This window comes from Talpa europaea (assembly GCF_964194135.1).
Source record: "Talpa europaea genome assembly, chromosome: 15".
Lineage (NCBI taxonomy): Eukaryota > Metazoa > Chordata > Mammalia > Eulipotyphla > Talpidae > Talpa > Talpa europaea.
Window position 1 is genome coordinate 41,037,165 of NC_140083.1, and position 22,916 is coordinate 41,060,080.

Below are 22,916 nucleotides of genomic sequence, written 5' to 3' on the forward strand. Positions count from 1 at the left end.
GCTAAGCAGCAGTCAGCTTCTGTATCTATCACATAGACAATGTAAGGATTCAGGAAATTCTGTGCTCAGTAGAATATAAACTTGAAAGACCTTGTTTAAGAGCGCCCTCCACATAGTAGGCAATTTATCAATCAATCACATTGGCAAAATTATTCACCCAACTCACAGACATATGACTTCTTGAGGATTAAACTTCTAAAAACCATAACAGTTCAGAGATACTACTTCAGAAGGTGAAGCTTATTCTAAATTGTTCTTTCTCTATCCGGCTTCAGGGATAATGTGGAGATGAAAACTAACCCTTAAAATCAAGCAGAGGGGCAGCAGGCCTCTCCTGTCTCACGGCTCCTCCTCTTAGCCTTGGACTTCAATCAATCACATTTCTGCTCCCCACTTTGACTCTGGGGAATCCTCTTACCCCTGCGCCTCTGGCCTGCACCCCAGTTCTACAGAAAAATAAACAAAATCTTTAATAAAATAAATAAAATCAACCAAGAACATCTTAATAGAAACCAAATCCAATACCTACTTTTTTAATCAAATCAAACAGTTTGGGTGGTGTTTCAATGACTTACTTTCCTTTAATACTTTCTGGCTAAGCCGAATGAGCAAAGACCAGCCACTCCTAAGAATGGCCTGTCTAGCTGCTACATTTTGGACGCAGCCTACTTTCTCCCTGTGTATTTTTAGATGACAGGAAGCACTCACAACGAAGGAAGCTGGAATGTGCCTGACCTTTTACCTGCAATGATGCCAGACACATTGACGTTTGCCAATGACGTGGGCACAGAGCTGACAGGTACTCTTTGCTTGACAACTGAGCGGCTTCTTTCATTTCACCTGATACTCATCCCTGGAGTTTCGCAAGGTCTTATAATTATTTCAGACATCAATGTATTTAAAACAGGACATACCACACTTCATATTTATAATCTATTGCATGTAAAAAATCTTAAGAATGTGGTCTTAGTTTGCTGCGCTTGAGTGATGATTCAAACTTTGGTGAAATGATCATCTAGTAAGATCGTCCCCAGCATTCACAGTCATTAAATAACAGAGAAGTTTGGACCCAGGTCATAGAATATTTTATAGAATACTTGCTTCCTTCAGAGTTGCAAAGCAAGGCCCCCCTGGTGGCCTGGGGGTTAAGTTTCAGTGCTATCAACGCAAAGGCCTAAGTTCAATCCCCTTCCATGGAGCTGACCCACATGACTCCGCAGACCTCTTCTGTCTCGCCTGCTGCTCCCCTCAGCAATGGATTTCAGTCAATCTGCCTGTTCTGCTCCCCACTCTGTCTCTGGGGAATCCTCTCACCATCCCCCCACACCTCTGGCCTACACCCCAGTTCTTTTACACTCAAAAAAAAACCCCAAAAAAACAAAACACATAGTTGCAAAGCAGCAGAATGTGATATCACCTTCCTTTCTCTTTATTTAATTATATGAATCAGTGTAATTTTTAATTCTTACCAGGCAATCATATCCAAATGCACCTGTAGACATTTTGCAGATATTAACAGAAAAAAATCACAAATTTACCCTAAAATTCCCCTAAAGGGACTCTGGGGTCCTCCTGAGGACACCCCCAAACTGCTTGTCTCTCTTCCCAGAACGGCTGTTGCAGTGAACTAAGCTGCTACCCTCTCTGGCCTAAATTACTGCAGCTTCCTGCCCACTCTGGCTCCTCTTGCCCTCCTCCAATGCATCCTGTCTTCCACAAAGAGGGCTTCCTGAAAGGCAAGTCTGTTGATGACTCTCCACAGCTTAAAATTCTTCAAGGGATCCCCATTGCTCTATCATCGGGTTGTGGTGATATAAAATGTGTGGAGCCCGGCAGACTCCTCCAGCCTTACTCTCTCTGATGTCCAACTCTGGCACATTCTCACTTTCTGAAGCTCCCACTAAAAGAAATTTATGTCCAGAGAGCAGTTAATTTTGGTCATAATCGATAAGTTGCAATTTTTGTATTATTGTACAGAAAAAGTCATTCTTATCTAGTTTATCAATCCCTAATCAATCATTTTGGTGAAACAAATATTCACCGAAACATTTTTTGGTAGCAACTAGGCGTAGTATTTCAATGAACTAGATGATTTTATAACATAACAGAGTGTTTCAAGCTTTTAATGTGTGCCATACATACATGTGGTCCACATGTATTAAATCTCATCCAACGCTCCCAATAATCCTTTGAGATACATAACACACCATCTTCATTTATGAGATAACTGGGTGCTGGGACTGTGGATTTACTTGTTCACTCCATTCATTCTTATTGGATGGGTTGCAAAGATAAAACTACCTTTCCAGATTCCCCTGCAGCTAAGGTTCTAGGAGCAAATTGGGCCCCAAATGGTAGAGGCATCCAAGTGAGACAGGGAGATATAGAAAGTAGAAGTGGGCAGAAGCCACCTTCCTATCTCTCCCTGATTATTTTTGGGGACAGCAGCCATGGCACCTGACCCTCATGTTCCAGGGTCCACTCTGGGCCTGGAGTGGCTGGGAGGCTGTGGCAGCAAAAGCAGCAGCCTTAATCCTGGCTGCCTTCTACTGCTGGCCTCAGAAGTGGGTGAATTTTGATCCAGTTTTGTGAAAGTTTGTGGCCTCCTTTGGAACAACCTAGAGCCTTCTCCTTCAACTCTTCCTATGCTCTTGCAAATGCCTAGCCCCCCACAGTCAACCCCTTCCTGTTTAAAATACTTAAAGTTGGGTCTCTTTTTGTTGTCACCTTGATAGAGTGTGAAAGTAGTGTGTGCAGTAGACTACAGGTTAATCTGCTGAAACAAAGACTCCCAGAAAATGGTGTGACTTAAATAAGACTGAGTTTTATTTTTCTTTCCAAGTGGGTGATATCAAAGAGGTGATGTGGCTCTATTGTCATCAATATGCAACTTTTCTTTTTGGTCCAAGGAAGCTCATAGTTTGGCTTATTTCTCAACCAGTGGGAAGTTGGTCAGGGGGAAGGGTGTTACCGGGAAGGTGGGCTGAGTAAATACCCATGGATTTCAAACACATACAAAACTCCCTTTCACACACCAATGACTAGAAATGAGTCACATGGCACTACCTAGTCACAGGTAAGACTGAGGGAAAGTGGACATGTGGTAGCTAGTCACGTACAACATGGATGTTTGGTGGGGAAGAGGAGGGTCTAAATTTTCTTCTAATATATTTAGAGTTTAAGTCACTGGTATGACTCTGATGGGATAGCTTGTGAGCAGTAATCAACAAATCAAATAGATTTTTCATTTACCAATTGGAAAGCTATACTAAGCAAACAAGCACACGCATGCTCACACACCCTCCTGTATGCACATTGTGTGCGTTTTTTTTGTTGCAGATTTTATCCGTCACAGTGAAGACCATGGTTTCCAGAAAAATCAGAGCCTATTGTCTCCAGAAAGCTCTGCCTGTTCATGAGCCATGCTTGTGACTATAGCCCTGTGATCATTGCACCCACTGTGGGTTTTTGACTGTTCATGCAAACAGACGAATGAATAGAAGTATTTCACCTTCCGACTGCGAAGGCCTGTATGAATTTTTGACATCACCATTCTTCTTTGACACCTCTATTTGTTCTTGTCACCCCAATAAATGCAATGGATCAGGGTAACCATTTTGCCTTTCTTTAAAACTGCTTATCCAAAGTCCTAAGTATACTAAAAGCATGCATTCGTTAATGAACACCAGATACAAGAAAATACCCCTTAAAGATGAACATATACGCCAAAGCCAGCACTAGGCCTATATGTTTTATTTTATTTGGTTTTACCATTCTTTTCTGAAATCCGAATAAGTAGACACTATATCCAATATTCTTTTAGTGAACACTAAAATTGCTTCCAAATCCTAGTTATTGTAAATAATACTGTGGAACAGGTGATTTTTTTATGTTAATGGTTTCATATTCTTCAGAGATGCCCAAAAGTGAGATTGCTGGGCCATATGTTTTTTCTATTTTTTTAAATCTTCATTCTTTTTCTTGTCCTTTTTTTTTTTTCATTTTTGCATAGAAGAACTGGGGTGCAGGCCAAAGGTAGGAGGGTGAAAGAACTCACCAGAGATAGAGTGGGGAACAGAACAGGCAGACTGACTGAATACACTGCTGAGGGGAGCAGTGAGCAAGACAGGAGAGGTCTGATGCACCATGTGGGTCAGCTCCCTGGCCAGGGATCCAACTAAGGCCACAGCACTGGTAGCCCTGAGACTGAACCCCTAGGCCACAGGGGAAGCCCCACATTTTTTATAAGGTCAATCTAGATCATTTTCCAAAATGGCTACTGTACCAGTGTACATTCCCACCAACAATGTATTAGAGCTCTTCTTTCTCCAACATCCTCTCCAACATTCCTTATTGCAGATGTTTTTAATACATGCCATTTTCACAGGTGTGAGATGATAGCTCCTGGTTTTAACCTGCATCTCCCTTATTAAAAGTGATGATGTGCATTTTCTCATGTATCCTTTGGCCTTCTGCCTATCCTCTTTGGTAAATTACCAGTTCAAATCTGCAGTCCATTTTTTAATTGGGTTGATACTTTTTTATTATTAAGTTGGATGAGTTTTTTTATAATGTCAATATTAACTTCTTTTCATTATGTGATGTGTGAATATTTTCTCCCATCTGGGAGAAGGGGAGAAAATTTTATCAGCTAATATTTTCTTTTGCTATGGAATTTTTTTTTAATTTGAGATCATCCCAATTATTTATTCTTGCTTTCATTTCTTACCATAGGGTCAAATATCCAAAGACAGTGATTGATTCCAAGATACCTATGGCCAGTTCTTTCTTCTATGTATTTTTTTGTTGCATGACCTAAATCTATTGCTGCATTTTTTTTGTTTTTTTTTATTTGTTTGTTTGTTTGTTTTGTTTATACATGCACTGGGTACAGTCAGAAGCGCGGGAGGGTGAGAGAATTCACCAGAGCCAGAGCGGGGAGCAGAGCAGGCAGAAGGACCCAAGTACACTGTTGAGGGGAGCAGCGGGCGGCAGGAGAGGTCTGCGTGCCATGTGGGACCCTCCTCCAGTGGCCGGGGAGCAGCCCGGGATCGAACCGGTGCTGCAGAGGCCACGGGCGGCTTCGCAACCCAGCGCTCAACCGCTGCGCCACCGGGGAGGCCCGTATTGCTGCATGTTTTAAATCAATTTTTAATATAATTTTATGCATGGAGTTAGAGAGTGATCCAACTTAATTCTTTTACATTGTCCATCCAGTATTCCCAGCACTATTTGTTAAAGGAACTCTCTTTTCTCCATTGTATGTTCTTAACTTCTTTGTCTTAGATTATACATGGATTTCTTTCTGGGATTTTAACTCTGTTCTATTGGTCAGTGTGTCTATGTTTATTCCAAAACCATATTATTTTAATTAATGTTGTTTTCTATTTTAGTTCAAAATCAGAGAACATGTTTCCATTTTTCTTCTTTTTTCCTCAGGATTGCCTTAGATATTCAGAGTCTTTTTTCATATAAATTTTAACATTTTTAATTCCATATTCTTGAAAAATAGCACTAGATTTTCATGGGATTGTATTAAATCTATATATCACGTTTGGTAATATAGTCACTTGACTATATTAATTCTCTCCATCCATGAACCTGGAATATCTTTCCATTCCTTTATGTCCTGTTCTATATCCTTGAATAGTGTCTTTTATTTTTCATTGTATAAATCCTTCCCCTACTTAAGTTAATTTCTAGGTATTTAATTCATTTGGATATAATGGTAAATGAAATTAATTTCTTTTTCTTCTTGTTCATTATTTGTATATAAAAATGCAGCAGATTTTTTCCTCAATAAAATTTTAGCTATCAGAATCCAACAATGTATCCATAAGATAATTCACCATGACCAAGTAGGATTTATTCCAGGGACACAAGGATGGTTCAACATCTGACAATCAATCAATGTTATCCTACACATCAACAAAAAGAAATATAAAAACTGTATGATAATATCAATAGATGCTGAGAAAGCTTTCAAAAAAGTACAACACCCATTTATGATAAAGGCCCTTGAAATTCTCAGGATACAAGGAACATACCTCAACATCATAAAGGCCATATATGACAAGGCCATAGCCAGTATCATTCTCAATGGCAAAAAGCTGAAAGCATTTCCATTAAGATCTGGAACAAGACAAGGATGTCCACTCTCACCACTGCTTTTCAATGTAATACTGGAAGTCCAAACCAGAGCAGTAAGACAAGAGAAAGACATACAAGGAATCCAAATAGGGAATGAAGAAGTTAAACTATCACTATCTGCAGATGATATGATAATATACATAGAGAACCCCAAAAACTCCACAGAAAAATTAATTCAACTAATCAATCAGTTTAGTAAAGTGGCAGGATACAAAATCAACACACAAAAATCAGTAGCCTTCTTATACACAAACAATAAATCTGAAGAAGAAGAAATTTAAAAAACCATCCCTTTTATTATTGAAACAAAAAAAAATCAACTACTTGGGAATAAACCTAACAAAAGAGGTAAAGGACCTATACAAAGAAAACTATAACACACTGTTAAAAGAAATAGAAGACACAAAGACATGGAAAAACAACCCCTGATCATGGATTGGAAGAATTAACATTATTAAAATGGCCATCCTACCAAAAGTAATTTATAGATTCAATGCTATTCCAATCAAAATTTCAATGACGTTGTTCAAAGAGATAGAACAATTATTGATGAAATTCATATGGAATCACCAAAAACCCCAAATAGCCAAAGCTCTCCAGGAAAAAAAAAAGAAGGGAATGGAGGCATCACACTCCCAGACTTCAAACTATACTACAAAGCCATAATCATCAAAACTGCATGGTATTGAAACAAGAACAGACACACGGACCAATGGAACTGAATAGAAAATCCAGAAATAAACCCACAGATTTATGGTCAAGTAATCTTTGACAAAGGAGCAAAGAATATGCACTGGAGCAAAGAAAGTTTGTTCAATAAATGGTGCTGGGAAAACTGGGTCGCTACATGCAAAAGAACGAAGCTTGACCACTACCTCACATCATGCACAAAAACCAACTCAAAATGAATTAAAGAACTAGACATAAGACCTAAAACCATAAAATATATAGAAGAAAATATAGGCAAAACACTACATGACATGCACCTCAAAGACATCTTTATAGACACATCACCCAAAGCAGTGATAGTGAAGGCAAAGATAAAAAGCTGGGACTACATCAAATTAAAGAGCTTCTGCACAGCAAAAGAGACAATAAAAAAACAAAGAGAAACCCCACCGACTGGGAGAAAATATTTGCACACAACACTAACAATAAAGGACTGATCACAAAAATCTACAAAGAGCTGATGAGACTCAACAAAAACAAAGAAAATAATCCAGTCAAAAAATGGGCAGAAGAGCTAAAAAGAAACTTCTCCAAAGAGGAAATGCAAATGGCCAACAGGCATATGAAAAAAATGTTCAACATCACTTGTTATCAGGGAAATGCAAATCAAAACTATAATGTTGGTGTGCAGACCTCTCCTGCCACCCGCTGCTCCCCTCAGCAGTATACTTCATCAGTCTGCCCGCTCTGCTCTCTGCTCTGACTCTGGTGAATTCTCTCACCCTCCCACGCTTCTGACTGTACCCAGTGTTTGTATAAATAAATAAATAAATCTTTTTAAAAAATCAAAACTATAATGAGATACCATCTTACACCAGTGAGAATGGCACATATTAAAAAATCTAGCAACAACAAATGTTGGCGAGGTTGTGGAGAAAAAGGAACTCTCCTGCATTGTTGGTGGGAGTGCAAACTGGTCCAACCACTACGGAGAGCTGTGTGGAGTTTTCTTGACCTACTAAACATAGAGCTTCCATATGATCCAGCAATTCCACTCCTAGGTATTTACCCAAATAACACAGAAATATCAATTCCAAAGAGCACCTAACCCCTATGTTTATAGCAGCACTGTTTACAACAGCTAAGCTTTGGAAACAACTCAAATGCCCAAAAATAGATGACTGGATCGAGAAGATGTGGTACATATACACCATGGAATATTACTCAGCATTCAAAAAAGATAAACACATGCAATTTGCAGCAACATGGATGGCGCTGGAAGGGATCATGCTCAGGGGAATAAGCCAAAAAGAAAAAGAAAAATACCGGATGGTCTCACTCATAGCAGGAATCTAGAAAACTTAAATAAGGGACCAGGAAAATGAATAACTATAGGAAAGTGAAAATCAGAATCAACAAAAAACTATGAACCAGAGACACTCTATGGGGGATGGGGGGCGGGGAGGGGAGGAATTGGGGTCAAAATAAGGGGGTTGCAATTGTATAGGGAATATAAAAATAAAATTTATTTAAAAAAAAGTCTCTTGGGGGCCTCCCTGGTGGTGCAAGGGGTTAAGTCTCAGCATTATGAAGCTATCAGCAGCCACTACAGCAGAAGTTCAATCCCCAACCAGGGAGCTGACCCACATAGTGCAGCAGAACTTTCCTGTCTCGCCCGTTGCTCCCCTCAGCAGTTTATTTCATTCAATCCACCTGTTCTTCTCCCCACTCTGTCTCTGGGGAATCCTCCTAGTCCCCACCCCCCACCTCTGGCTTACACCCCAGCTCTTGTATGCATAAATAAATATATGGGTTTTTTTTTTTTTAAAAAGCCTTTTGGTGGAATCTAGGGGTTTTTATATATAGTATCATGTTATCTGCCAATAAAGATAGTTTCGCTTCTTTTCCACTCTGGATTCCTTTTATTTCCTGTTGTTGTCTGATTGCTCTAGCTAAAACCTCTAACACCAAGTTAAACAAAAGTTGTGACAATGACATCTTTGTCTTGTTCCTGATTTTAAAAGGAAGGCTTTCAGTTTTTCACAGTTAACTATAATATTGGCTACGGCTTTGTGATACCTGGCCTTCATTATGTTGATACTGGTTCCTTCTACTCCCATTTTATTGACTTTTTTAAAAACAACATAAATGACTGCTATATTTAGGTAAATGATTTTTCTGCAATTATTGATATGATCACATGAATCTATAATGAATGCTCTTTTCTTTTATTGATATAGTGCATTACACTGATAATTTTATGTATATTGTACTTGCATGCCTGGTATAAGTCCTACTTAGTCATGATATACTATTCTTGCAACATATTGTTAAATTCAATATGCTAGTATTTTGTTAAAATATTTCACATCAGGGGTCTCCCTGGTGGCGCAAAGGGTTAAGATGCAACCTATGAAGCTATCCACAGCCACTGTAGCATGAGTTCAATCCCCGGCCAGGGAGGTGACCCACATGCATAGCAGACCTCCCCTCATCTCGCCCGCTGCTCCCCTCAGCAGTGCTTTTGGTCCATCCACCTGTTCTGCTCCTCACTCTGTCTCTGGAGAATCCTCTCATCGCCCACACATCTGGCCTGCACTCCAGATCTTGTATGCATAAAATAAATCTTCTTAAAAGAGAGAGAGAGATTTCACATCAGTGTTCATTTAGCAGAGTTATTGGTCTGTAGTTTTCTTTTTTCTTTCTTTCTTTTTTTTTTTTGTGTGTGTGGGGGGGGAAATGTCCTCACATGTAGGTTTTGGTATTAGAATAACGTTGGCATCATTGAATGTATTAGGAAGTATTCCTTCCTCTTGGATGGTTTGAATAACTTAGGTAAAATGGGAATAATTTCTTTTTTAAAAAGTTTGATAAAATTCACTTTTAAAGCCATCTGGCCCTGGGTTTTTGTTTTGGGGAGATTTTTATCCCACTTTCAATTTCCATAACTATGATTGTTCAATTCAAATTTTCTGTTCCATACTACTCCAATCTTGGTAAACTGTGTTTTCTAAAAATTTATCCATTTCTTCAAGATCATTGAATTTGTTAGTGTATAGTTGTCCATACTACCCTCTTCCTCTTATAATCCCTTGTATTCCTAAATTATCTGTAGTAATTTCTCCAGTTTCATTTCTATTTATCAGAATTTTCTCACGTCTTTTCCTTATTAGTCTAGCTAAAGGCTTATCAAGTTTGCTTATTTCTTCTTGAAAGATCAATTCTTTTTTTTTCTTTAAGAGGAAACATTGGTTTACAACACTATACATGATTTAGGGGAGTAGGTTCACACCTCCTAGAAGTTTGTTACCACATTACCACCACCATCAATATCCTAGTCTTTTACCCTAGGCCACTGCACTCCATTCCCTTTGTTCTTAACCTCACAGTTCCTCCTAAATGCAGTCATATTTCTAGGGTTTGTTTTGGTTTAGTTTTGTTGTTCCCTTTTTTCTCTGTCTTCCACATAGAAGTGAAATCATACAGTATTTGCCTTTCTCTCTCTGACTTATGTCACTTAACATAATCCTCTTCAGTTGTATTCATATTGTGACAAGTGGCAAGAGTTCATCTTTTTATAGAGCTGAGTAGTACTCCATGTATAGAGACCATGTCTTCTTAATCCACTGCTCTGTCAGTGGGCATTTAGGTTGTTTCTACAACTTGGCTATTGTAAACCATGTTCCAAGAACATAGCAGTACTTATGTCCCTTCCAATGACTGATTTTCTGTCCTTTGCTAGATACCTAGGAGTGAAATTGCTGACTCATATGGCAGTTCTATTTTTAATATCTTAAGGAATTTTCATGCTGTTTTCCACAGTAGTACACCAATCTATATTGCCAGCAACATTGTATAAAGATTCCTTTTTCTTCTACACTCCCACAAACATTTGTTGTTTGTGGTTTTTTCTATATGGGTCATTCTCATTGGAGTGAGGTGGTGTCTCATTGTGGTTTTGATTTGTGTTTCCCTGATAATAAGTGATGTCGAACATTTTGTCAAGTGCCTATTGGCCATTTGGAGGTATTCTTTGGAGAAGTGCCTATTTAGCTCTTGTATCCGTATGTCAACTGGGTTCTTTGTTTTCTTTTTATTGAGTTGTATGAGTCTTAGAGATCTTGGAAACTAGCCCTTTGTCATATATATGATATATAAATGTTTACTCCCATGCAGTAAGGAGTTTTTTTGTTCTAATGATAGTTTATTTTGCTGTAGAGTTTTTTCACTTGATATAGACCCATTCAGTTATCTTTGCTTTTATTTTCCTTGCCTTTGGAGTCAAGGCTCCAAAGAAATCCCATTTTAAGCGAGTCAGTCTACCTAGCTCTCTATTAGTCTACCTAGCTCTCCACGGAGGAGAGTATGGCTGGAAAACCTTGACCCAGGCACTGCTGACTCTTGGTCAAAGTTAATGTCGATCATAAATTGATACCCTGATCTTGAGCAAAGTCCTTCATTTTTCTGGACCTCATTTTTGTCATGTCTAAGTCAATGGAGTGGACAAGAAGCCCCCGATGCCCTTTGGGGTTGGAAGTTCTGTTCCTAGTTTCACCATGAAGTAACAGAGCGGAGACTCTAGTTTGATAGCTCAAACCCAGTTTTCTTTCTACAGATATATAGAGGAAAAAAAATAATAAATGCAGATTGTAAAATTCTTGTTGCCCTGTATATGCAGGACAAAAAGAGCAGCTACATGAAGCACATGTGTTATTGAGGCTGATGAAGAAACTGCCCATCAGAAAGTGGAGTGACTTGCCCCTGAGGATGCTCCCCTGGTGCCCTGGCAGGAGCGGACATGAGCTCTGCAGACTCAGAACCTCCCTCTTCCCTCAGGGACTTGTCGCAAGCCCCAACACCAGCAAACAAGCCCAAAGTAAATACAATCCCAAAGCAAAAATAGTCTTTCTTTTTCTAGTTTCCTCTAGTTGAGAAAGAAAAACCAAATTGGGAATTTCATGACTAAGGATAGACTTGCATGTCATTTGTTAAAATAATAAAACTTTATAGAGTCTCATGAGGCCTCACTAAGGTCCCAGAGCCCCAGATGGTTTAAGGCAATGTTCATGTCTTGATTTACATTGTAGTCACATTTTACCTAAAAGATATCAATTCTTTGGAATGAAAGTATTTTGGGAGGCCTCCCTAGTGGCACAGGGGTTAAAGTCACAGCACTATCAAGCTATCACCAGCCACTGTGGCCTGAGTTGGATCCCCAGCCAGGGAGCTAACCCACACAGGGTGCAGCAGTCTCTCCCGCTGCTCCCCTTAGCAGTGGATTTCAGTAGATCCACCTGTTCTGCTCCCCACTCTGGCCCTGGTGACTCCTCTCACCATCACCTGCCACATATGGCCTACATCCAGTTCTTGTATGCATAAATACATAAAATAAATCTTTTTTAAAAATATTTTATGAATGCAGAGTCAAAGATAAGCAAGAATTTTTTTTTTAATCTTTCTGCTAACCTAGAAAGGTTTGTAGATCTCAATCAACCTGACAGCATGTCCCTGCCAAGGTGTCACTAACGACAGGAGGAAGCGGCCTCTGAAAACAACTGCAAGAAACCAGGGAAAGAGCCATGGAGCCTGGTGAAGCGACCATGCTCTTAGTAAACTTAATAATAGTTTCAATGTTTCGACCTGGCCTGTGATTGTTTTAGGACAAGTCTCCTGTCAGGATCTGGCACTCCACCTATGAAATTCCTTAAAAGACACTGGGCCTGGCAGGCACTAACGTCATGTGCTCTGCAAAGATACAACACGGGCTGGATATGGCTGGGACTCTTGGAGTTTAGTCCACTGAATACTTCTAAAAATATAATGGTGAAGCCTTCCCCTCCAACCCCCCATACCCAAGGCCTATTTCCTTTATACACTGGACCATCAATTAGTAGGTGAGGAATTATAAACTTGGAGAAAAAATTTACAATATTGAATCAGCCCTAATGGAGTGGTTTTTATTTTTTTTTATTTTTTTAATTAATAATAAATTTTATTTTTACATTCCCCATACAATTTGAGTGGTTTTTATGTACTGAAACTCCCATTTCATTTTCATCCCCAAATCCTACCTTAAACTGAACACTGGGATTGTTGTTAAACTACCTATCTATCTATCTATCTATCTATCTATCTATCAGAACTATTTTCTGAGTCAGGGGTCCTGGAGCCTGTGTTGGTTCTGCCCCCGCATCCTAAGTGTGGGCTCCTTTAAAGTCCTGTTGTTGGGCCTCCCCGGTGGCACAGTGGTTGAGCGCTGGGTTACGAAGCTGCCACAGAGCCAGTTCGATCCCCAACTGCTCCCCGGCACCGGAGGAGGGTCCCACATGGTGCACAGACCTCTCCTGCCACCCGCTGCTCCCCTCAGCAGTGTATTTCTTCAGTCTAACTGCTCTGCTCCCTGCTCTGGCTCTGGTGAATTCTCTCACCCTCCCGTGCTTCTGACTGTACCCAGTGCTTGTATAAATAAATAAATAAAAATAAATCTTTAAAAAAAAAAAGTCCTGTTGTCACATTCTCCCCCTGCCCCCACGCCCCCATCCCCCTCACCCTTCCATCCCCCCCTACACACACACCCCCCACACACACACACACACACACACCCCTCCCCTGCACTGGCGCAGGTATCAAGGATCAAGGATCCTGGGATCAAGGATCCTGGGATCAAGGATCAAAGATGGTGCCTCGGGAGCTGCTTACATTCAATACCACTTTCCAGGGTGCTATGCATCATTTGTGAAGCATATTTTTAGACTCTACTATGCCAGAAGCCAGGAATTATAAATACAGCATTAAGCAAGTTGGACATAGTCCTCACCCCACAGAAATGATTGCCCAAATTTATCAGACCAGAAACCTTGGGGTACACAATGAGATCAAGAGAGGGGCCGTGGAATCTCATTGAGGGCCCTTGAAGTTTCCTTGGAAGAAGTTCCAGGAGATGAGACTTGAGGGGTGAGTAGGGAGAACAAAGATGGAAGAGTGGGGAAGGGGAAGGTGGAGGGGGCAGGGAAGGTGGGGGAAGGGGAATAGAGGGGAGGGAGAGAAAGAGGGGAGTTGAGAGGAGGGGAGATGGGAGGAGAGAAGGTGGTAGTGTTACAGGGCAACCCTGCTCTAAAACGGGTTGTCTGACTGTGGGTCCTCACCCACGTGCTTAAAAGGGACTTACACTGCAGGCACACACAAAAGGTTCACAAAGGTTTATTTACAAGGGAAGGGGAATGAGGAAATGTACAACTCAGGGAGAAAAGAGGGAGACAAATTCTTAAATGTGTCCTACCGGTTCCGCTGACCTGGAATCCCAAATGACTCACCGAGACCAAACCTGCCTGGCCAAGAGCACAAGCCAAGTGCCCCAGACCCCACTAACATGGCTGGTTATATTCACAAACAGAGAACATGGCTGCTTAACTCCACCCTCAGGTCCTTGCCACTCTCCCTTTGGGGATGATGGGATTTGTAGTTCCCAGTGTCTTGATGGAATGGGGTGCAGTCCACAAAGCCTGCATGGAGTTTGCACAGGACATCCTTTCCCCCTAACAGGAGGAGGGACGGTGGGAGGAGGGGAGGTGGGAGGCAGGTCCAGCCTGAGACTCAGGGAGCCCACACAAGATTTCAGCATGGTAGAAAGCCCAATCTGAAGGCCCATAGTAACCATTTCCAGTAAAATTCTTCAAAAAGTTATAAATTATGTTAAGAGCGAGTGTTCTGAGGCAAAGGTACCGAGCTAGACAACCAAGGGCACAGGAGTTAGAAATATGAACTTCAGGACACAAGGTCCACATCACGTCTAACAAAACAGAATATGGCCCCATAAAAGAAATGGTTCCTTTTACTGAGTGCCCCCCGCCCCACGTATCTGGCCCTTCATTTAAATCACCTCCTGTTTCTAAAAAAGTTATGTGGAGAGATTGCAAGTCCTCCTCTGTTGTAAGAGGAGACTGAGGCTCAGAGAAGTATGGGGCAGGTGCAATTGGAAAAGCAGGGTTCTTTCCCTATTCCTTCTACCCACCTTACTTCTGCAAGTGGGCATCGCACCTCCTCCGTTAACTTCTCTTTGTTTAGTAGGTCCAGAAATCTCCACACAGCTCTCCATAGTGGTTGGACCAGTTTGCATTCCCACCAACAGTGCAGGAGAGTTCCTTTTTCTCCACAACCTCGCCAACATTTGTTGATGCTAGTTTTTTTAATATGTGCCATTCTCACTGGTGTAAGATGATATCTCATAGTAGTTTTGATTTGCATTTCCCTGATTACAAGTGATGTTGAACATTTTTTCATATGTCTGTTGGCCATTTGCATTTCCTCTTCAGAGAAGTTTCTTTTTAGCTCTTCTGCCCATTTTTTGACTGGGTTATTTTCTTTGTTGTTGTTGAGTCTGCTTCCATATGATCCAGCAATTCCACTCCCAGGTATTTACCCAAAGGACACAGAAACATCAATTCCAAAGAGCACCTGCACCCCTATGTTTATAGCAGCACTGTTTACAATAGCTAAGCTTTGAAACAGCCCAAATGCCCAAAAATAGATGACTGGATAAAGAAGATGTGGTACATATATACCATGGAATATTACTCAGCATTCAAAAAAGATAAACACATGCAATTTGCAGCAACATGGATGGCGCTGGAAGGGATCATGCTCAGCGAAATAAGCCAAAAAGAAAAAGAAAAATACCGGATGGTCTCACTCATAGCAGGAATCTAGAAAACTTAAATAAGGGATCAGGAAAAAGAATAACTATAAGAAAGTGAAAATCAAAATCAACAAAAAACTATGAACCAGAGACACTTTTGGGGGGGTGGGGGCCGGGAGGCGAGGGATTGGGGTCAGAATGGGGCATGTGCAGTTGTATGGGGGAATATAAAAATAAAATTTATTATTTAATAAAATAAATAAATAAATAAATAAATAAATAAACTTCTCTTTAACATAGAAAGGGGAAGTGTTTCCGTCTAACGGTTACCATAGTCGCTTCCCAAATTCTTCAACAGGAAACAAAGCAAATACCCTAAGACATCCATGCTCACAGCTGCCTGGCCACTTAGAGAACTCCCCAGCACCTTGCTATTCAGTGTGAGGCCCCGGGGTGTGTGACTGGAGGCAGCGCAACATAGCAGGGCGCCAAGTTGAATTCTAGACCCCATGCAGGCACCATGTTGAGTTCCAGACCCCACTGGACCTAGGAGAAGGTGTTGGAAGAACACTGAAAATCACAAGGGGAAAGAAGGGGGTGAGGCCAAGGGGAGGGGAGGAAAGAGGGGGAGAGAAGGGACACAAGTAAAGCCTGAATCTGTCCCTCAAGATCTTCCTTCCACAGCAAAGGTTGCTTAACCCACACTGGTCAACCCAACTTTGGTTTGTCTGTGAAATGTCCAGGAAAAAAATTCTGTAAAGCAAAGGTTTGTATCCAAGATTTCAGGAGAGAAAGACCAATTTTCATTCTGAAGTGCAAGTTAAATTACTTCAAATACTAGAGAAAAGTGAAAATTATAACTTTTTAAATACATTCTACAGTTTTGTAATAGAGGGTCTTCCCTCCCTCCTCCAGTCCCCAGTCCTGTGACTGAATACCCACTGTGCCATAGAATCTGAGGGTCATTTTCTAGTTACTCTAGGAGGCAGAAATGGGTAAAGGTATTAGATGTTCCAATAAGTAGGGGGTAAAGAACATAGAGGCAAATAAAATTAACCAGCATTTGGTTATTAATAGTAGCAATGATTCAAACAAGAGTATAAGGAAGGGGTTTCCCTGGAGGCCCAGGGGTTAAGTCTCAACGATGTCACCTCTGCAGCCTGAGATTGAACCCCAGCCAAGGAGCTGACCCACATAGGACACAGCAGACCTCTCCTGTCTCGCTGGCTGCCCCCTCAGCAGTGGATTTCAGTAGATTTGCCTGTTCTGCTCCCCAATCTGTCTCTGGGGAATCTTCTCTCACCACCCCCCACCCACCTCTGGTCTATATCCCAGTTCTTCCACACAAAAAAAAAAAAAAAAGAAAAGAAAAAAGAGGAAAGAAAAGAGTATATGGCCACAAGGGCAGACTGCATGCGAGGAGCCTGGGGCAGCCTGCTTTCTCTCGGGGCTGCTTGGGGTATTAGGTAAATATAAATGCCTTCAAATAGCCCAAGATGTGAGAAATTGAAAGCATAGCAAGCTGGAGTGGTCATCCAATGATATATTTAGGAGAGCTTATTTTACAAGCTAGAATTACAGAACAGCAAGATGTAGTCTATTAAAAGTATTTAAGGACTGGTTTCCACACAGGTGAAGTAGGGGAAAGTGAGAAGCCATTGCAATTGTACAAAAATCAAAAGACGCCCCCCTTCTCCAAAGGCCAGGTCATCATTTTAAAAAACTGTCTCCACCGTTGTCCCAACAGTCAGTGTTTAAGTCACGTCTAGCTGAAGATTTCAACAAAAGGAAGTGGTTTGCAAAAGAATTACCAAGCACACCAGTAGGTTTAATGGGGGAAAATTAACATGCAATAAAAAGGTTTCTCTGTAGACTATTTAAGCTACACATGTTTTTCAAGTGGGAGGTCCTAGCAAAGGGAAGGACCTTTAAAAACACTGATGCAGGGCCTCCCCTGGTGGTGCAGCGGTTGAGCGCTGGGCTGCGAAGCTGCCCACAGCCCCTGCAGCGCTCGTTAGATCCCTGGCTGCCAGCGAGGGTCTCACATGGTGTGACAGACTGCTCCTGCCACGCCCACTGCTTCCCTCCACAGTGTGTTTCATCAGTCTGCAAGTTCTGTTCCCCACTCTGGTGAATTCTCTCACCCTCCTGCGCTTCTGACTATACCCAGTGCTTGTATAAATAAATAATAAATAAATCTTTAAAAAAAAAAAACTGATGCAAAATCCCTATACTCTGAATTATTTATGGCTTTGAGGCTCTTGTGAACACTTTCTCTTGTTGGAGCCTCATAGTTTCTTGTTTGAGCAGAACAAAAATTAGTCTCCTTTACAAATGAGGAAACTGGAGCATAGGATGGTTCCATACATTATTATGTACAGATGATGTCACGTGGCTAATAAGTACTGAGCTATCCACCCAGTCTGAATTCAAAACCCACAATTTTTTTTCTGGGCTGTAACTATGTAAAAGAATTGAAATGATTTCAACTAGCTTATTTCATCAAAGCTCACATGCCTCAACCCTTACTTAAGGCAGCCCGTTTTATTCTCGCATCCCCCCAAAAATTGCTTCTTGGCATTATATAATTTGGATACTACAATAATTTATGTAATATATTGTGAGAAGTTTATCATTTCACATAAAATATACTTCAGTTGCAAGAGCTTCAAGTTGCCAACTTTAATCAAAGGTTTTATCTTCATTTAATTTGCTGTTTCAACTATCCTTACCCCCTTTCTTGGGGAACAGTGGAAATACAGTGAGAGTAAAATAACGATAACATAATAATAATGTGCATTAACTATTTGTTAATGTGCATTGACTATTTGTTAATCCCCAAAGCCACTCTTCTCAGTTTATAGATGAAGAAATTAAAACACAGAGAAGCACAATCACTGGCCCAAGGTCACACAGCAACAAAGAAGGAGATTCAAATTCACCCCCGAGGCCATATTTTAAATTAGTCACTTCAGGCAATTACAAAAACTATTATTTTGTAGTTCTTTTAATGGTGACTGAGATCATCCCTTTGCCTGACTACTTTAATTTTCACAAAAACACTTTGCGTTGTACTTGTTCTTCTGGGTCTAGTATCTCATAAGCTCTGTGGTTTTAGATCATGACTTAAACAGACTTCATCTGCCTCTGTTTCCTCCTCTCTAAAAGGAGAACATGGATGGACACTTGTTGTGAATCTTGAACTAGGTTATGCACAGGAAGCGCTGTCACACTGCCAAGTGCCCATGGAATGTTCTGGAAGTGAGCTAACATCACTTGCCTAGGCCTGCCTTCTCCAATATGGTTAAAACCTGAGTTTGTAGACTTTCACTTAATACTATACTAAGGCATACACATATTTTCCAGTGATTAGGGTGTGTTTGAAAACAAATTGATTTACCAAATCCAACCCTTTATTAAACATAATGCACCTAAAACAGTGACTGGCACATTTTATTAGGTCATTGAATATTTGATGATAAATGTATAAATAAATGAATCGGTGACATGATGAATAAATGATCAAAAACTCAAACAAGAAAGTGAGTGACTGACAAACAAAGTTATGAAGTTTAAATTGATCTGCAGAATCTGGGAATAAATGAACCCAAATAAAATGGAAAGCAGATTTTTTCCCCCTAGAATTATATTCCTTATTTAACTAGAAGCCACATCTCTATTACAATGTAATGAATATTTTCCAAAAATAAGTCACCTGAAGTCACATTAAAAAAATAATAAAGTGGGCCTCCCTGGTGGTTTAAGGGGTTAAGACACAACCTATGAGGCTATCCACAGCCATAGCAGCACGAGTTCAATCCCTGGCCAGGGAGCTACCCCCATGGTGCAGCAGACCACTCCTGGCTCGCCCACTGCTCCCCTCAGCAGTGTATTTCGGTCAGTCTGCCTGTTCTGTTCCCCACTCTGTTTCTGGTGACTCCTCTCACACCCCATACCTCTGGCCTGTACCCCAGTTCTTGTATGCATAAATAAATAAATCTTTAAAAAAAAAAACTAATAAAGTGCCCAACCAATTAAAGAGAACTTCATTGCGATCTCACTCAACATTGAGGAAGGAAGTCCAAGGTCAGACTTTTATTTCATCCTTAAATTCCCACGCTTTTCAAAGAGCCATACACTAACTCTTTCTCAAACATTTGCAAGGAAGTGATTGTGAAAATAGATATTCTGAATACCTAAACTAAATATTTACATTCTACCTTTTTAGTTAAACAATTGACTTTGTTCCTTAGCATTTAGGTGAAAATACTTAAAAGTTTTAAAACATCAGTAACAAGAGGATATGGTCTTTCAGCAGATAGTCTAAACTTAGTGGTTTTAGTAAAAGCTCTACAAGAAGGAATTGGCAGACACACCCTGAAAATGAGGGAAAAATTAGGAGAGGAGGGGATGGGTGGGAAGAGAGTGGTGGCTACTTGTTCTTTTTAGTACAAAAGCACAGATCTTCCCTGTTTATGTAGTTATGATTTGGTGAGCTTTTACACTCACTTACATCATTATAACAATAACTCCAACTTGCTTCAAAGGAGTTCTTGGACTGGCATGCATTGGTTATTCATTTCAAAGTATCCTTGTGGCAACTTTACCATACCAAATAAAAAACTCGAGATTCCAGGAGATGTATCAACTTTCCCAAAGAAGACAAAGTCCTATAATTATTACCTTAGGAGATTTGGCTGAGCACTCTTATCTTCTTTAATACAGTAGGGTATTTCCCACTCTGCCATTTTTCTTTGCAAAAACATAAGCAGTCCTGGTAGACTGCTGGGCAGGAAACACTGACTACCTGGGCAAATCCCAAGACTTTTTTGAGGTTGGGTTAACCTGACCTAGCAGTGGCTGTGAGACTTAGGAGACGGGATGCGGAGCATTTCGTGACATTCAGTGAACTACACACAAAATGATCATTGACAAGTCGGCAAATGAAGTTATAGAAGAAAAGTGATCATTGTGCTTCACTGGTCTCAAGTGAAACTTCCCCAGGTCCTGAATAGTCCACCCCATCTTGACATCAGCCCCCAGTCTGAGCTCTTCTGCTTGCTGTTGCTCTTACAGAAGCTAGAAGTCAGGATTCTCCAGCACCTAGGCTGGGGCAGGTAGAGACTATAGAAGGGGTCATGTCCTGTTGCACTGAGTGATCCAATTATGACATTGTAATGGCATGGACATCAGGAACAAGCCATTCAAGTACCCTTTGCTGCAAAAGTAGTCAGAAGGCATTTGGATTCCCACTATCACGTCTGTCAAACCTAAGTAGACCTGCCAGGACTGAGTCACTTTCTTTCCACTCTGGGTCACATTATTGCGACAGACTCCACCTGTTTCAATATTTGGTTGATGACAAAAGTGACCCTTGAAAGCTGAGTGACAGAGGCAGCTGAGTCATCTTCCAAACCAATTGTGGGGAACAAAAAGATAACCTGTTCCTTACAAAAGGGATTATGAAGATAACTATTCCAGAAGAGGATGTTCTAAAGGTATCTTTGTCTCATGCTCTTTCTTGGGGTTACCAGCATTGGGGAAGGATTCACTTTATTTTTTTTTAATTTTATTTTATTTTTTTTTTATAGAGGCATGTTTTTTTTTTTTTTTATTTGTTTGTTTTTTTTTTTTATACATGCACTGGGTACAGTCAGAAGCGCGGGAGGGTGAGAGAATTCACCAGAGCCAGAGCCAGAGCCAGAGCCGGCAGAAGGACCGAAGTACACTGCTGAGGGGAGCAGCGGGCGGCAGGAGAGGTCTGCGCGCCATGTGGGACCCTCCTCCGGTGGCCGGGGAGCAGCCGGGGATCGAACCGGCGCCGCAGAGGCTGCGGGCAGCTTCGCAACCCAGCGCTCAACTGCTGCGCCACCGGGGAGGCCCGGGGAAGGATTCACTTTAAACAGGAGAGGGAGTAAACTTGACTTATAGTAGAAAGAATACAGGTCAGAAATATTAAAGACCTGAACACATTAAAGCTAATACATAGTTCTCTAAAGAAGATTCCTGGAAGCAAGCAACATTTGTCACAAATCTTTCTGATACTAGAATTTTCTAGAAGGAAACAGGTGTTTGCCAAATCAGGCATAACAGATACAAGAGAAACATATAATCCTTCTGTGTCATCTTGAACTACTCTTAAATCAACTGATCATGACCTTCTGTGCAAATCTTACCATCACCTATTTTGTAAGTTAATTACTACATTCCTAAATGTAACTTTAGGAAGTCTTCTCCCAGCACAGCTTTCCATCCCACTTACCTTCTCAAAAGCATCACCCCTTTCCAAATGCTCTTAAGAGTGAATGAAGTATGTACATACAGACCAATGGAATCGAATAGAAAATCCAGAAATAAACCCACAGATTTATGGTCAACTAATCTTTGACAAAGGAGCAAAGACTATGTATTGGAGCAAAGAAAGTTTGTTCAATAAATGGTGCTGGGAAAACTGGGTCGCTACATGCAAAAGAATGAAGCTTGACCACTACCTCACACCATACACAAAAATCAACTCAAAATGGATTAAAGAACTAGACATAAGACCTGAAACCATAAAATATATAGAAGGAAATATAGGCGAAACACTACGTGATTTGCACATCAAAGACATCTTTACAGACACATCACCCAAAGCAGTGATAGTGAAGGCAAAGATAAACAGCTGGGACTACATCAAATTAAAGAGCTTCTGCACAACAAAAGAGACAATAACAAAAACAAAGAGAAACCCCACCAACTGGGAGAACATTTTTGCACCCAACACTAATGATAAAGGACTGATCACAAAAATCTACAAAGAGCTGATGAGACTCAACAAAAACAAAGAAAATAATCCAGTCAAAAAATGGGCAGAAGAGCTAAAAAGAAACTTCTCTGAAGAGGAAATGCAAATGGCCAACAGGCATATGAAAAAATGTTCAACATCACTTGTAATCAGGGAAATGCAAATCAAAACTACCATGAGATACCATCTTACACCAGTGAGAATGGCACATATTAAAAAAACTAGCAACAACAAATGTTGGCGAGGTTGTGGAGAAAAAGGAACTCTCCTGCACTGTTGGTGGAAGTGCAAACTGATCCAACCACTATGGAGAGCTGTGTGGAGATTTCTGGACCTACTAAACATAGAGCTTCCATATGATCCAGCAATTCCACTCCTAGGTATTTACCCAAAGGACACAGAAACATCAATTCCAAAGAGCACCTGCACCCCTATGTTTATAGCAGCACTGTTTACAATAGCTAAGCTTTGGAAACAACCCAAATGCCCAAAATTAGATGACTGGATCAAGAAGATGTGGTACATATACACCATGGAATATTACTCAGCATTCAAAAAAGCTAAACACATGCAATTTGCAGCAACATGGATGGCGCTGGAAGGGATCATGCTCAGCGAAATAAGCCAAAAAGAAAAAGAAAAATACCGGATGGTCTCACTCATAGCAGGAATCTA